The sequence below is a fragment of the Oncorhynchus tshawytscha genome, linkage group LG02, assembly GCF_018296145.1.
Source record: "Oncorhynchus tshawytscha isolate Ot180627B linkage group LG02, Otsh_v2.0, whole genome shotgun sequence".
Classification (NCBI taxonomy): Eukaryota; Metazoa; Chordata; class Actinopteri; order Salmoniformes; family Salmonidae; genus Oncorhynchus; species Oncorhynchus tshawytscha.
This window is the reverse complement of record NC_056430.1, coordinates 61,302,656-61,318,642: the sequence shown is the minus strand read 5'-3', so window position 1 is coordinate 61,318,642 and position 15,987 is coordinate 61,302,656. Positions and strand designations below refer to the sequence as shown.

The window sequence follows — 15,987 nt, the reverse complement described above, 5'->3', positions numbered from 1 at the left end:
AAATGTCTCTCTCTCTCTCTCTCAATTCAATTCAATTCAATTCAAGGGCTTTATTGGCATGGGAAACATGTGTTAACATTGCCAAAGCAAGTGAGGTAGACAACATACAAAGTGAATATATAAAGTGAAAAACAACAAAAATTAACAGTAAACATTACACATACAGAAGTTTCAAAACAGTAAAGACATTACAAATGTCATATTATATATATATACAGTGTTTTAACAATGTACAAATGGTTAAAGGACACAAGATAAAATAAATAAGCATAAATATGGGTGTATTTACAATGGTGTTTGTTCTTCACTGGTTGCCCTTTTCTCGTGGCAACAGGTCACAAATCTTGCTGCTGTGATGGCACACTGTGGAATTTCACCCAGTAGATATGGGAGTTTTTCAAAATTGGATTTGTTTTCGAATTCTTTGTGGATCTGTGTAATCTGAGGGAAATATGTCTCTCTAATATGGTCATACATTGGGCAGGAGGTTAGGAAGTGCAGCTCAGTTTCCACCTCATTTTGTGGGCAGTGAGCACATAGCCTGTCTTCTCTTGAGAGCCATGTCTGCCTACGGCGGCCTTTCTCAATAGCAAGGCTATGCTCACTGAGTCTGTACATAGTCAAGGCTTTCCTTAATTTTGGGTCAGTCACAGTGGTCAGGTATTCTGCCGCTGTGTACTCTCTGTGTAGGGCCAAATAGCATTCTAGTTTGCTCTGTTTTTTTGTTAATTCTTTCCAATGTGTTAAGTAGTTATCTTTTTGTTTTCTCATGATTTGGTTGGGTCTAATTGTGCTGCTGTCCTGGGGCTCTGTAGTTTGTGTTTGTGAACAGAGCCCCAGGACCAGCTTGCTTAGGGGACTCTTCTCCAGGTTCATCTCTCTGTAGGTGATGGCTTTGTTATGGAAGGTTTGTGAATCGCTTCCTTTTAGGTGGTTGTAGAATTTAACAGCTCTTTTCTGGATTTTGATAATTAGTGGGTATCGGCCTAATTCTGCTCTGCATGCATTATTTGGTGTTCTACGTTGTACACGGAGGATATTTTTGCAGAATTCTGCGTGCAGTCTCAATTTGGTGTTTGTCCCATTTTGTGAAGTCTTGGTTGGTGAGCGGACCCCAGACCTCACAACCATAAAGGGCAATGGGCTCTATGACTGATTCAAGTATTTTTAGCCAAATCCTAATTGGTATGTTGAAATTTATGTTTCTTTTGATGGCATAGAATGCCCTTCTTGCCTTGTCTCTCAGATCGTTCACAGCTTTGTGGAAGTTACCTGTGGTGCTGATGTTTAGGCCAAGGTATGTATAGTTTTTGTGTGCTCTAGGGCAACAGTGTCTAGATGGAATTTGTATTTGTGGTCCTGGTGACTGGACCTTTTTGGAACACCATTATTTTGGTCTTACTGAGATTTACTGTCAGGGCCCAGGTCTGACAGAATCTGTGCATAAGATCTAGGTGCTGCTGTAGGCCCTCCTTGGTTGGTGACAGAAGCACCAGATCATCAGCAAACAGCAGACATTTGACTTCGGATTCTAGCAGGGGGAGGCCGGGTGCTGCAGACTCTTCTAGTGCCCGCGCCAATTCGTTGATATATATGTTGAAGAGGGTGGGGCTTAAGCTGCAAGCTCTCTCTCTCTCTCTCTCTCAATTCAATTCAAGGGCTTTATTGGCATGGGAAACATATGTTAACATTGTCAAAGCAAGTGAAGTAGATAATACACAAAAGTTAAATAAACAAAAGTTAAAAGTTAACATTACACTCACAGAAGTTCCAAGTTCTCTCTCTCTCTCTCTCTCTCCTACATCTTTGTATGATGTATATACTGCATTATGAGTGAATTCCCCTTTAACTATGGGCCCCAGACAGTGCAGTGTAAGGATTAATTAACCCAAACAATGACTAGTCTGTTCATTAAAAAGCGCTGAGCCCCATTGTTGAAGATTGACAAAACATTAAACCCAGAAGGTCCAGGTAAACTCATCCCAATGCCAGATTAGATAGCTTTGTCTGTGATGTGACCCGCCTTTTGTCGGATCAAAAGACAGAGAAGGCACAGAGAACTGATGAGGTCCCCACACCACAGGACTATTGTTTGATTTATCTCCAGAGCCTACAGAGTGACCTTAAGGCTCAGACATACCGGTATGATTGTCAAATGTTTGTCTGCCGACTGTACTTAGCACCAGTGAACAGCATCGGTAGTCAATCTCTTTTGTGTTCACACAGCAAAGACCTTGGAAGGTGTCAGCCACTCAGTCTTGTTAACTTCTTGGTGACAGGGGGCAGTATTTTCTCGTCCGGATGAAATGCATGCCCAAATTCAACTGTCTGCTACTCATCCCCAGAAGATAAGATATGAATATTATTATATTTGGATAGAAAACACAGAAGTTTCTAAAACTGTTTGAATCAAGTCTGTGAGTATAACAGAACATATTTAACAGGTGAAACCGCGAGGACAAACCATTCAGAATTTTTGGGGTTTTGAGGTCACTCTCTTTTCAATGGTTTTTCATTGGGAATCCCGATTTCTAAGGGACCTTCTTGCAGTTCCTATCGCTTCCACTGGATGTCAACAGTCTTTAGAAATTGGTTGAGGTTATTCCTTTGTGTAATGAAGAAGTATGGCCATCTTGAACGAGGGACACTTGAAGTGTACTGTTAGATAGAGGTGCGTGACCAGAAAGCATGCTTCAGTTTGTTTTCTTCCTGTATTGAACACAGATCATCCCGTCTTCAATTTGATCGATTATTTACATTAAAAAATACCTAAAGTTGTATTACAAGAGTAGTTTGAAATGTTTTGGCAAAGTTCACAGGTAACTTTTGAGATATTTTGTAGTCACGTTGAGCAAGTTGGAACCTGTGTTTTTCTGGATCAAATGCGCCGAATAAATGGAAATTTTGGATGTATATCGACGGAATTAATCAAACAAAAGGACCATTTGTGATGTTTATGGGATATATTGGAGTGCCAACAAAAGAAGCTCGTCAAAGGTAAGACATTAATGATATTTTTATTTATGTGTTTTGTGTCGCGCCTGCAGGGTTGAAATATGGTTTCTCTCTTTGTTTACTATGGTGCTATCCTCAGATAATAGCATAGTTTGCTTTCGCCCAAAAGCCTTTTTGAAATCTGACATGTTGGCTGGATTCACAACAAGTGTAGCTTCAATTTGCTGTCTTGCATGTGTAATTTAATGAAAGTTAGATTTTTATAGAAATGTATTTGAATTTGGCGCTCTGCATTTTCCTTGGCTTTTGGCCAGGTGGGACGCTAGCGTCCCACATATCCCAGGGAGGTCCAGTACCCTGTGCAACTGGGTACTGGACTTCCTGACGGGCCGCCCCCAGGTGGTGAGGGTAGGCAACAACATCTCCTCCCCGCTGATCCTTAACACTGGGGCCCCACAAGGGTGCGTTCTGAGCCCTCTCCTGTACTCCCTGTTCACCCACGTCTGCGTGGCCACGCACGCCTCCAACTCAATCATCAAGTTTGTGGACGACACAACAGTGGTAGGCTTGATTACCAACAATGACGAGACGGCCTACAGGGAGGAGGTGAGGGCCCTCGGAGTGTGGTGTCAGGAAAATAACCTCACACTCAACGTCAACAAAACTAAGGAGATGATTGTGGACTTCAGGAAACAGCAGAGGGAACACCCCCCTATCCACATCGATGGAACAGTAGTGGAGAGGGTAGCAAGTTTTAAGTTCCTCGGCATACACATCACAGACAAACTGAATTGGTCCACTCACACAGACAGCATCGTGAAGAAGGCGCAGCAGCGCCTCTTCAACCTCAGGAGGCTGAAGAAATTCGGCTTGTCACCAAAAGCACTCACAAACTTCTACAGATGCACAATCGAGAGCATCCTGGCGGGCTGTATCACCGCCTGGTACGGCAACTGCTCCGCCCTCAACCGTAAGGCTCTCCAGAGGGTAGTGAGGTCTGCACAACGCATCACCGGGGGCAAACTGCCTGCCCTCCAGGACACATACACCACCCGATGTTACAGGAAGGCCATAAAGATCATCAAGGACATCAACCACCCAAGCCACTGCCTGTTCACCCCGCTATCATCCAGAAGGCGAGGTCAGTACAGGTGCATCAAAGCTGGGACCGAGAGACTGAAAAACAGCTTCTATCTCAAGGCCATCAGACTGTTAAACAGCCACCACTAACATTGAGTGGCTGCTGCCAACACACTGACACTGACTCAACTCCAGCCACTTTAATAATGGGAATTGATGGGAAATGATGTAAATATATCACTAGCCACTTTAAACAATGCTACCTTACATAATGTTACTTACCCTACATTATTCATCTCATATGCATACGTATATACTGTACTCTATATCATCGACTGTATCCTTATGTAATACATGTATCACTAGCCACTTTAACTATGCCACTTTGTTTACATACTCATCTCATATGTAAATACTGTACTCGATACCATCTACTGTATCTTGCCTATGCTGCTCTGTACCATCACTCATTCATATATCCTTATGTACATATTCTTTATCCCCTTACACTGTGTATAAGACAGTAGTTTTGGAATTGTTAGTTAGATTACTTGTTGGTTATTACTGCATTGTCGGAACTAGAAGCACAAGCATTTCGCTACACTCGCATTAACATCTGCTAACCATGTGTATGTGACAAATAAAATTTGATTTGATTTGATTAGCTCAGTTACCGTAGCTTTCTTGGGAACAGGAACAATGGTGGCCCTCTTGAAGCATGTGGGAACAGCAGACTGGTATAGAGATTGATTGAATATGTCCATAAACACACCGGCCAGCTGGTCTGCGCATGCTCTGAGGGCGCGGCTGGGGATGCCGTCTGGGCCTGCAGCCTTGCGAGGGTTAACACGTTTAAATGTCTTACTCACCTCGGCTGCAGTGAAGGAGAGTCCGCATGTTTTCGTTGCAGGCCGTGTCAGTGGCACTGTATTGTCCTCAAAAAATGTATTTAGTCTGCCTGGGAGCAAGACATCCTGGTCCGTGACTGGGCTGGATTTCTTCTTGTAGTCCATGATTGACTGTAGACCCTGCCACATGCCTCTTGTGTCTGAGCCGTTGAATTGAGATTCTACTTTGTCTCTGTACTGACGCTTAGCTTGTTTGATAGCCTTGCGGAGGGAATAGCTGCACTGTTTGTGTTCGGTCATGTTACCAGTCACCTTGCCCTGATTAAAAGCAGTGGTTCGCGCTTTCAGTTTCACGCGAATGCTGCCATCAATCCACGGTTTCTGGTTAGGGAATGTTTTAATCGTTGCTATGGGAACGACATCTTCAACGCACGTTCTAATGAACTCGCACACCGAATCAGCGTATTCGTCAATATTGTTATCTGACGCAATACGAAACATGTCCCAGTCCACGTGATGGAAGCAGTCTTGGAGTGTGGAGTCAGCTTGGTCAGACCAGCGTTGGACAGACCTCAGCGTGGGAGCCTCTTGTTTTAGTTTCTGTCTGTAGGCAGGGATCAACAAAATGGAGTCGTGGTCAGCTTTTCCGAAAGGAGGGCGGGGCAGGGCCTTATATGCGTCACAGAAGTTAGAGAAAGAATGATCCCAGGTTTTTCCACCCTTGGTTGCGCAATCGATATGCTGATAAAATTTAGGGAGTCTTGTTTTCAGATTAGCCTTGTTAAAATCCCCAGCTACAATGAATGCAGCCTCCGGATAAATGGATTCCAGTTTGCAAAGAGTCAAATAAAGTTCGTTCAGACCCATCGATGTGTCTGCTTGGTGGGGGATATATACGGCTGTGATTATAATCGAAGAGAATTCTCTTGGTAGATAATGCGGTCTACATTTGATTGTGAGGAATTCTAAATCAGGAGAACAGAAGGATTTGAGTTCCTGTATGTTTCTTTCATCACACCATGTCTCGTTAGCCATAAGGCATACGCCCCCGCCCCTCTTCTTACCAGAAAGATGTTTGTTTCTGTCGGCGCGATGCGTGGAGAAACCCGCTGGCTGCACCGCCTCCGATAGCGTCTCTCCAGTGAGCCATGTTTCCGTGAAGCAAAGAACGTTACAGTCTCTGATGTCCCTCTGGAATGCTACCCTTGCTCGGATTTCATCAACCTTGTTGTCAAGAGACTGGACATTGGCGAGAAGAATGCTAGGGAGTGGTGCACGATGTGCCCGTCTCCGGAGTCTGACCAGAAGACCGCCTCGTTTCCCTCTTTTTCGGAGTCGTTTTTTTGGGTCGCCGCATAGGATCCATTCCGTTGTCCTGGTTGAAAGGCAGAACACAGGATCCGCGTCCCGAAAAACATATTCTTGGACGTACTGATGGTGAGTTGACGCTGATCTTATATTCAGTAGTTCTTCTCGACTGTATGTAATGAAACCTAAGATGACCTGGGGTACTAATGTAAGAAATAACACGTAAAAAAACAAAACACTGCATAGTTTCCTAGGAACACGAAGCGAGGCGGCCATCTCTGTCGGCGCCGGAAGTACTCCAAACCAGAAGGTGGCAGTAGCGTTGTTTGGCAATGCATATCCATGTGTATTGCTTATGGCTTAGATTTGAAGCTAATGTATCTGCGCTAATTTTGCTAGATAACTAGCAAGATGACGAAGAAACTATTTAATTCACTCTCCATAATTGCATACTGCCAGTGCCAGCCCATAGCAAAATGTTTAGCTACCTAGATAACATTAGCATATACGCTAGCTAGTACAAGCTAGCTAGCTAAGGACACTGCACTAACTTCTTTAAAAAAATGTTTACCTGTTACAGCTAGACGTTCCGCTAGCGGAACCCCTCAACAACATCCGGTGAAATGGCAGAGCGACAAATTCAAATTAAATTTATATAAATATTAAACTTTCATGAAATCAGAAATGCAATACACCGAAATAAAGCTACACTTGTTGTTAATCCAAACAACGTGTCAGATTTCAAAAGGCTTTACGGCTAAAGCAAACCATGCGATTATATGAAGATAGCACCCCACCAAACAAACACATGACGTTCATATTTCAACCCGCCAGGTGCGACACAAAACCCAGAAATAACGATATAATTCATGCCTTACTTTTGAAGATCTTGTTTTCTTGGCACTCCAAAATGTCCCATAAACATCACAAATGGTACTTTAGTTTGATAAATTCCGTCGATATATCTCCAAAATGTCAATTTCTTTGGGGCGCTTGATCCAGAAAAACACCGGTTCCAACTCGTGCAACATGAATACAAAATATCTAATAAGTCACCTGTAAACTTGTTCCAAACATTTCAAACAACTTTCCTAATACAACTTTGGGTATTTTTTTACGTAAATAATCAATCAAATTTAAGACAGGATAAATGGTGTTCAATACCGGATGAAAACAAAGTGGAGTGAGCTTTCAGATCGTGCGCCCCTAACAAACAGTACACTACACTCGACCCTCGTTCTGAACTGCCCTACTTCTTCATTTCTCAAAGGAAAAACATCAACTAAATGCAAAAGACTGTTGACATCTAATGGAAGCGATAGGAACTGCAAGCAAGTGCCTTAGAAATCTAGATCCACTCATTGAAAACACTGTTACCTCAATAGTTTTTTCCCTGGATGGATTTTCTCAGGTTTTCCCCTACCATATTAGTTCTGTTATACTCACATACATTATTTTAACAGTTTTAGAAACTCTCGAGTGTTTTCTATCTAAATCTACCAATTATATGCATATCCTAGCTTCTGGGCCTGAGTAGCAGGCAGTTGACTTTGGGCACGCTTTTCATCCGGGCGTGAAAATACTGCCCCCTAGCCCGAAGAGGTTTTAAGGGGTGGATCAGCTTAATATTGCAGAAAGACTGTTGCTTCCATCAATGTAATTGTCTGCATCATTTCCAATCCCCCATATATTTTTGGGGGTAAATATATATATATATATATATATATATATATATATATACGGTGGGGCAAAAAAGTATTTAGCCAGCCAGCAATTGTGCAAGTTCTCCCACTTAAAAAGATGAGAGAGGCCTGTAATTTTCATCATAGGTTCACTTCAATTATGACAGACAAAATGAGAAGAAAAAAAATCCAGAAAATCACATTGTAGGATTTTTAATGAATTTATTAGCAAATTATGGTGGAAAATAAGTATTTGGTCAATAACAAAAGTTTATCTCAATACTTTGTTATATACCCTTTGTTGGCAATGACAGAGGTCAAACGTTTTCTGTAAGTCTTCACAAGGTTTTCACACACTGTTGCTGGTATTTTGGCCCATTCCTCCATGCAGATCTCCTCTAGAGCAGTGATGTTTTGGGGCTGTTGCTGGGCAACATGGACTTTCAACTCCCTCCAAAGATTTTCTATGGGGTTGAGATCTGGAGACTGGCTAGGCCACTCCAGGACCTTGAAATGCTTCTTACGAAGCCACTCCTTCGTTGCCCGGGCGGTGTGTTTGGGATCATTGTCATGCTGAAAGACCCAGCCACGTTTCATCTTCAATGCCCTTGCTGATGGAAGGAGGTTTTCACTCAAAATGTCACGATACATGGCCCCATTCATTCTTTCCTTTACATGGATCAGTCGTCCTGGTCCCTTTGCAGGAAAAACAGCCCCAGAGCATGATGTTTACACCCCCATGCTTCACAGTAGGTATGGTGTTCTTTGGATGCAACTCAGCATTCTTTGTCCTCCTCAACACGACGATTTGAGTTTTTACCAAAAAATTATATTTTGGTTTCATCTGACCATATGACATTCTCCCAATCTTCTTCTGGATCATCCAAATGCTCTCTAGCAAACTTCAGACGGGCCTGGACATGTACTGGCTTAAGCAGGGGGACACGTCTGTCACTGCATGATTTGAGTCCCTGGTGGCGTAGTGTGTTACTGATGGTAGGCTTTGCTACTTTGGTCCCAGCTCTCTGCAGGTCATTCACTAAGCCATAGTGGAGATTGGAGTGTGACTGTTTGAGGTTGTGGACAGGTGTATTTTATACTGATAACAAGTTCAAACAGGTGCCATTAATACAGGTAACGAGTGGAGGACAGAGGAGCCTCTTAAAGAAGAAGTTACAGGTCCGTGAGAGCCAGAAATCTTGCTTGTTTGTAGGTGACCAAATACTTATTTTCCACCATAATTTGCAAATAAATTAATAAGAAATCCTACAATGTGATTTTCTAGATTTTTTTCCCCCCTCATTTTGTCTATCATAGTTGAAGTGAAAATTACAGGCCTCTCATATTTTTAAGTGGGAGAACTTGCACAATTGGTGGCTGACTAAATACTTTTTTGCCCAACTGTATATTACTTAAAAATCATACAATGTGATTTTCTGGATTTTTGTTTTCGATTCTCTCTCACAGTTGTGTACCTATGTGTACCTATGATAAAAAAATTACAGACCTCCTCATGCTTTGTAAGTAGGAAAACCTGCAAAATCGGCAGGTTATCAAATACTTGTTCTCCCCACTGTACATACACGTATGCATAAATATACACATATATACATACACATACCTATATTGATATACATACTTTTTTAAGAATATACCTTTATTATTCCCCGCAAAGCCTACCACCCTTCCCACAATTGAAGTAAACTAATAAACACTTAGGCTTCTACCTTCAGTTTATACATCTTATACACATTTTACAGACACAATCTATTTTACAATAGTTATATTATGTTTGTTTTTAGTCCTTCCTCTATTTCTGATGTCCATCCAGTTTGATTTCTATTTGTAACTGCTATTTCACAAAATTTCTGAACCTATATACATTTTACAGACCCTGTATGTTTTACATTGGTTATCTTGTTATTGGTCCCAGCTTCCAGCTCCATTCAACCTCTCCCATCTATCTCTCAACATCATCCATTTTGGATTTCTATTTGCCATATATTTTTCAACTGTGCTGTGATGCTTCACAAAAGTACTGAACCTTTCTATTCTCATAGCTTCTACAGATTGTAAATTAAAAATACTTTTTTTTGCTAAAATAATTATTATACTATTGATTGATTAACTATGGCTTTTCAAATCACCCAGTATTGCTATCTGCAGCGTTAGTTCTAGGCAAATGTTGCAATTCTTCAGCCATTCCTGGACCTGTGACCAAAAACGATCTACATATGGACAACACCAAAATAAATGATCTAATGACTCTGCCTCCTCACAGAAAAATCTACAGAGCTGGGAATATTGTATCCCCCCATATATATAACATTCTATTGGTTGCAAGACTTTTATATATGAATTTAAATTGAATAATTTGAAGTTTTGAATCCAGTGTTGTTTTGCATATCAATTCATTAACCATGTGCCATGGAATGGGTACATCGAAAATCTCTTCCCAACTATAAGGCTTATTTTTTTTAAATAATGATATTTTGGAGATTATTTCCTTTTCAAACAACCGAAAGTGAGCAGGTGTAATCTGAATAAAGGGAAAAAGGCCATTCTTGAACAGAGGATGAGACATTCCTACCAATTTACTAGAGAACCAGTTTGGATTTAAGTATATGTATGACTGATGCCTTTAGTGAGAGGTCTAATGCTTTAATATTTAATCATTTCTGCCCTCCGGATTCATATTCGTTATATAAATAGGCCCTTTTAATTTTGTCTGGCTTGCCGTTCTAAATACATTTGAATATATTTTGTTCATATAATTTAAAAAGCAGGTCACTAGGTGTAGGCAAAACCATAAGCAAATAGGTCAACTGTGATATGACTAAAGAGTTAATCAGGGTGATTTTACCACAAATAGACAGGTATTTTCCTTTCCATGGTAGCAAGATCTTATCTATTTTTGCTAACTTTCCATAAAAATCTATTGGAGTGAGAATATTTTTTATTTTGGGATTTGTATACCGAGTATGTCCACATATCTGTCAGACCATTTAATTGGTAAACTACACGGTAATGTAAATTTGCATTTTTTATTGATCCAATACGTAATATAGTACACTTATCATAATTTAGTTTTAATCCAGAGAGGATAGCAAAAGTATCTAGATCCTCAATGAGGCCGTGGAGAGATTCTAATTGTAATTTTAAAAGAAAACATGAATCATCAGCGTACATTGACACCTTCGTTTTTAAGCCACGGATTTCTAATCCCTTAATATTATTGGTTGATATAATTTTTTACAGCTAACATTTTGATGGCAATAATAAATAGATATGCCGATAGTGGACAACCTTGTTTTACTCATCTAGATAGTTTAAAACTTTCTGAGACGTAGCCATTATTTACTATTTTACACCTAGGGTTACTATACATAACTTTAACCCATTTTATAAGAGATTCCCCAAAATTGAAATATTCTAGGCATTTATATATAAACTCATACCAGGCCTAGTGTCCCCGAAATGTCATATTATTCTATTGTTTCCAGTACTTGTCTTATATTAACTCCAATGTATTGACCATGTAAAAAACATGTCTGATTAGGATGAAAATATCTGACAATACTTTTTTAATTCTATGTGCCAAGCATTTTGCTAAGCATTTGGCTAGGATTTTTGCATCACAACACTGAAGTGTAAGAGGTCTCCAATTGTTTTAATGGACTGGATCTTTATATATACTACTTGGGTCCTGTTTCAGTAATAATGATATCAGATCTTCTTGTTGCTTGTCTGATAATCTACCATTTATATAGGAGTGGTTAAAACATGCTAATAAAGGTCCTCTGAGTATATCAAAAAACGTTTTGTATACTTCCACTGGTTCCATCCAGGTCTGGAGTTTTCCAAGTGAACTGCACTAACTTGGCAGCTAACACAGGCAGCTGTTTCATGGAAACTAGCTAATACATTGTGATTTAGTTATAATGTCAATACTAGCTACAGTGGTTAGCTAGCTTGGAGGAAGTATTTAGTGTTGTATGCATTGCGTCTATGCACTTAGCTAGCTACCATCCCATAGCCTACATTGCATATGAAATGTGACTGGCTCATTCCTGGACATATGGACAAAAAAGCTGGATGAGAGAATGCCAAGAGTGTGCAAAGCTGTCATTAAGGCAAAGGGTGGGTACTTTGAAGAATCTCAAATATAAAATATATTTTGATTTGTTTAACACTTTTTGGGTTACTACATGATTCCATGTGTGTTATTTAAAAGTGATGTCTTCACTATTGTTCTACAATGTAGAAAATAGTAAAATAAAGAAAAACCCTTGAATGACTTAGGTGTGATCAATTTGATGTTATTTTAAATGGACAAAAGATGTGCTTAAAAAATGTTTAAAAAGGAAATTTTCCGAGTGACCTCAAACTTTTGAACGGCAGTGTATATATTATTATTTTGTTGATTGCAATGGAATCATGCATTGCATGTTTTTTCTGTTCAGTTTTGATCTCATTTCCTTAAAAAAAAAAAACCCACAAAAAGCCCAGAATGTTTCAATGCGTGACAGCAAACGGAAGATGAAAATCGTGTTGTATGGTCACTGGTGTGAGTTTGTTTAAGATAAATCAGAGTGACGTTTTCCTGCTTGTCCTTCACCGTCGTGGTCTGTTGCGTGTCATCTGTAAGCTTCAGCAACGAGTTCTAAGATTTGCTTTCCTCCCACCAAACTCTGCTCCCACACCCCCTTGTGCATGTGGGATTTCACCTTCACTCTCAATCGCGGTCAGTCGAGCTTCAGCGAATGCCGAGAGCTACCCCTCCCTCCATCCGTTGGTCCCTCTCTCCCTCGGTTTCTTCCTTCTTTCCCTCTCCCCCTCCTCTGATGCACAGGTCGAGGCTATGTTGCTCTAGTCAGTGCCTTTCCAGCTGTCCCAGCAGCTGTCTTTGAAATTGCCCCCCGACACACACAGACACACACACACACACACACCTACCTCCAGGAGGGAATGTTTAGAGGTTGGCAGAGGGGTAGAGGGTGGATATGTATGGGGGAGTTGGGGAGTTTTATTCTTTCAGTGCTCTGTAGGAGTGGGAGAAGGGTATGTTTGTTCAGGAAGAAGTTTTGCGACTTGTTATATTTTGGGTGTTAAAGTGCATTGAGATGGTCAATGTTGATTCTTTAACTCAGTGTACTTCTGACTAACTATATAATGGCAAGCATTTCGCTATACTGAACAATAAAATGTGATTTTGACACTTTCCTAATATTGAGTTTCACCCCTCTATTTTGCCCTCAGGACAGCCTAATTTTGTCAGGGCGTGGACTCTATAAAGTGTTGTAAGTGTTCCACAGGGATGCTGGCCCATGTTGACTCCCAATGGATGTCCTTCGGGTGGTGGACCATTCTTGATACACATGGGAAACTGTTGAGCATGGAAAATCCAGCAGTGTTGCAGTCCTTGACACAAACCGATGTGCCTGGCACCTACTACTATACCCCTCTGAATGGCACACATACACAATCCATGTCTCAATTGTCTCAAGGCTTTAACCTGTCTCCTCACCTTAATCTACACTGATTTAAGTGGATTTAACAAGTGACATCAATAAGGGATCATAGCCTTCACCTGGATCCACCTGGTCAGTCTATGTCATGGAAAGAGGAGGTGTTCTTAATGTTTTGTACACTCAGTGTATATTTAAGTGCACCTTATTTAATATACCAGGCTTTTAAAATGCAATATTGGTGCACAATTTCTACTTAAAATATCAAATGGATGCAAAAGGCACTCTATTCGTGGAATGACCCAGGTAATCATTTTTCAGTGGGAATCTTAAGGATTTACCCACAAACAATGCCATTATTAGACTAACACATCTGTAAAGCTGGACAGGAGAGGAGGCAAGACTGCTTGGTTTGTTTTCTCTCTCTCTTTCTGTCTTAGAAAACAAGTAGTTGGTTCATCTCTCTCTCTCGTCTTTCCCCTCAACTGATAATTATGATCCCAAGTGTCTGTATGATGTAACCAAGATGCTGTTCCTGTTCGTACCTCTCAGGAAAGCTTTACAGCCTTGCATAACTTTACAGTTTTCTCTTGGGTGTGCTTTTCCAGACCCAGACCCCCTATATTCCTGGACTAAAAAGTCATTTTTTAAGCCCACGTATCCAGATTAAGCCCACTCCTGGATTCTGAAAGCCTGCTCAGTGGAGAATGTCAGATTCTCTATTGAGCAGGCTTTCAAAATCCAGGAGTGGCTTAATTTGGGTACATGGAAAGGGTCTCTTAAAGTGATATTGGTAATGCCTATGGGCGGCTTTAGTTTGATGTCCAAGACCATATCCGAAACAAAGAGAAGGGCTTCCTGTCTTCTCAACCCCTGGAGGACTTTAAGCCACATTCTTGTCACATTGCAACCAAGCGACTCCTGCACTACAGGCATTTTCTTCAAGTCAAATACCTGCTGTGAGGGCAGCTATTCACCCAGATGCTTTTGTCATTCATGCGTTCCTTTGGATGAAGTGTCGTTTAGAGACGAGAGACAGATGTAGAACTGTAGTCTAGATTCCCCTTTGGTCCAAGCCAAAGGCTGAGCCTGAGCCTGCAACAGATGTAGTACTGTAGTCTAGATTCCCCTTTGGTCCAAGCCAAAGGCTATCGCCAGCTAATAATAATAAAATAATAATATATGGTATTTAGCAGACACTTTTATCCAAAAGCGACTTTCTGTCATGTGTGGATACAAGTCTCATGTATTTAAATCAATGGTGTTTAGCCTAAAGACAAATATTTCAAATATTATTTGAAATCTTTCAAATAGTTTAGCCAGCTAAATCCCTCCGGTTTTTCAAATTCATTCAACCGGATGGGAGAATGGACATAACATTGGTTTAGTTCCGCTATTTCTCCTTGTGCCGTATGTAGTTGTTATCCGCCGTTTTCTTCTTTTTTCGTCTAGAGAGCAAATTAAATTCACAAGTAATTCCAGCTAGACCTAGGCTCACATATTCAAAATCTGCCAAGAACTATGTGTGTTTGCTTGCACCTGCCAGGTGCACTTTTGAGACGTATCAATTAGTTCCATTGTGCCAGGCAAGTTCAGTCAAGCACAGCTAAACTATTTGAAAGATTTCAAATTCTATTTGAACAATTTTTCTTTAGGCTAAACACAGTTGATTTAAATACATGAGACTTGTCAGATGTGATTTGCGTCACATTGCTTCTTCCGTTGTGGCAAAGGCACCTGAGGCGTATGGCTTTGTTGTCTGGTAGCTAGTATAAAGTATAGACCATATATTGTGTTCCCTAAAGGTTACTGAAAAGAGCAGAGGCTCTGAACTATCTATTCAGACCCCAGTCTTACCTACAGGTTATGGGAATTGTGCTCTTGTAGTATTTCTCCAGTAGATAATTGTATGTGTGGGGTACAGAGATAAGGTAGTCATTCAAAAATCATGTTAAACACTATTATTTTACACAGTGAGTCCGTGCAACTTATTATGTGACTTGTTAAGCTAATTTTTACTCCTGAATGTGTTTTATGTTTGCAATAATAAAGGGGTTGAATACTTATTGACTCAAGACATTTCAGGTTTTATTTTAAATTACATTTGTAAAAATCGATTGAAACATAATTACACTTTGACATTATGGAGTATTGTGTGTAGGCCAGTGACACAATCTATTTTAAATACAGGCTGTAACACAACTGTAAAAAGTCAAGGGGTGTGAATATTTTCTGAAGACACTGTACTACAGTAATTTACGCAAAAACACAATAGTAAATACTACAGTATACTACAGTCTGTAAAAACACTACATGAATTACTATAGTATAAATTTTTGGGGGACTATAGTTAACTGTAAATACTACAGTATACGACAATAAATACTACAGTATGTACTGTAGTGTTTTTGCAGTACAAATCAATAGTAAGAAGGTGTTTCTAATGTTTGGTATACTCTGTGTATCACAATATAGGTCAGCGAGTCATATCCATATTTCACAGTATAGGAGGAAATTCCCAAGCACTGGCCTTAGACCAGTTTTTCTTCTCTGTTCTTTATTATTTGACTACACTACAATGTATTCGGAAAGTATTTAGACCCCTTGACTTTTTCCACATTTTGTTACGTTACAGTACATCATAAT

At 40.3% G+C, this 15,987-nt stretch overlaps 1 protein-coding gene across 1 annotated transcript in view; it reads left to right on the top strand.

The window, feature by feature from the left end:
- The window catches only part of LOC112265509 (nidogen-1-like), a 66,277-nt gene that overhangs the window by 1,123 nt on the left and 49,167 nt on the right, over positions 1-15,987 (top strand). The gene's annotated exons all lie outside the window — the stretch shown is intronic.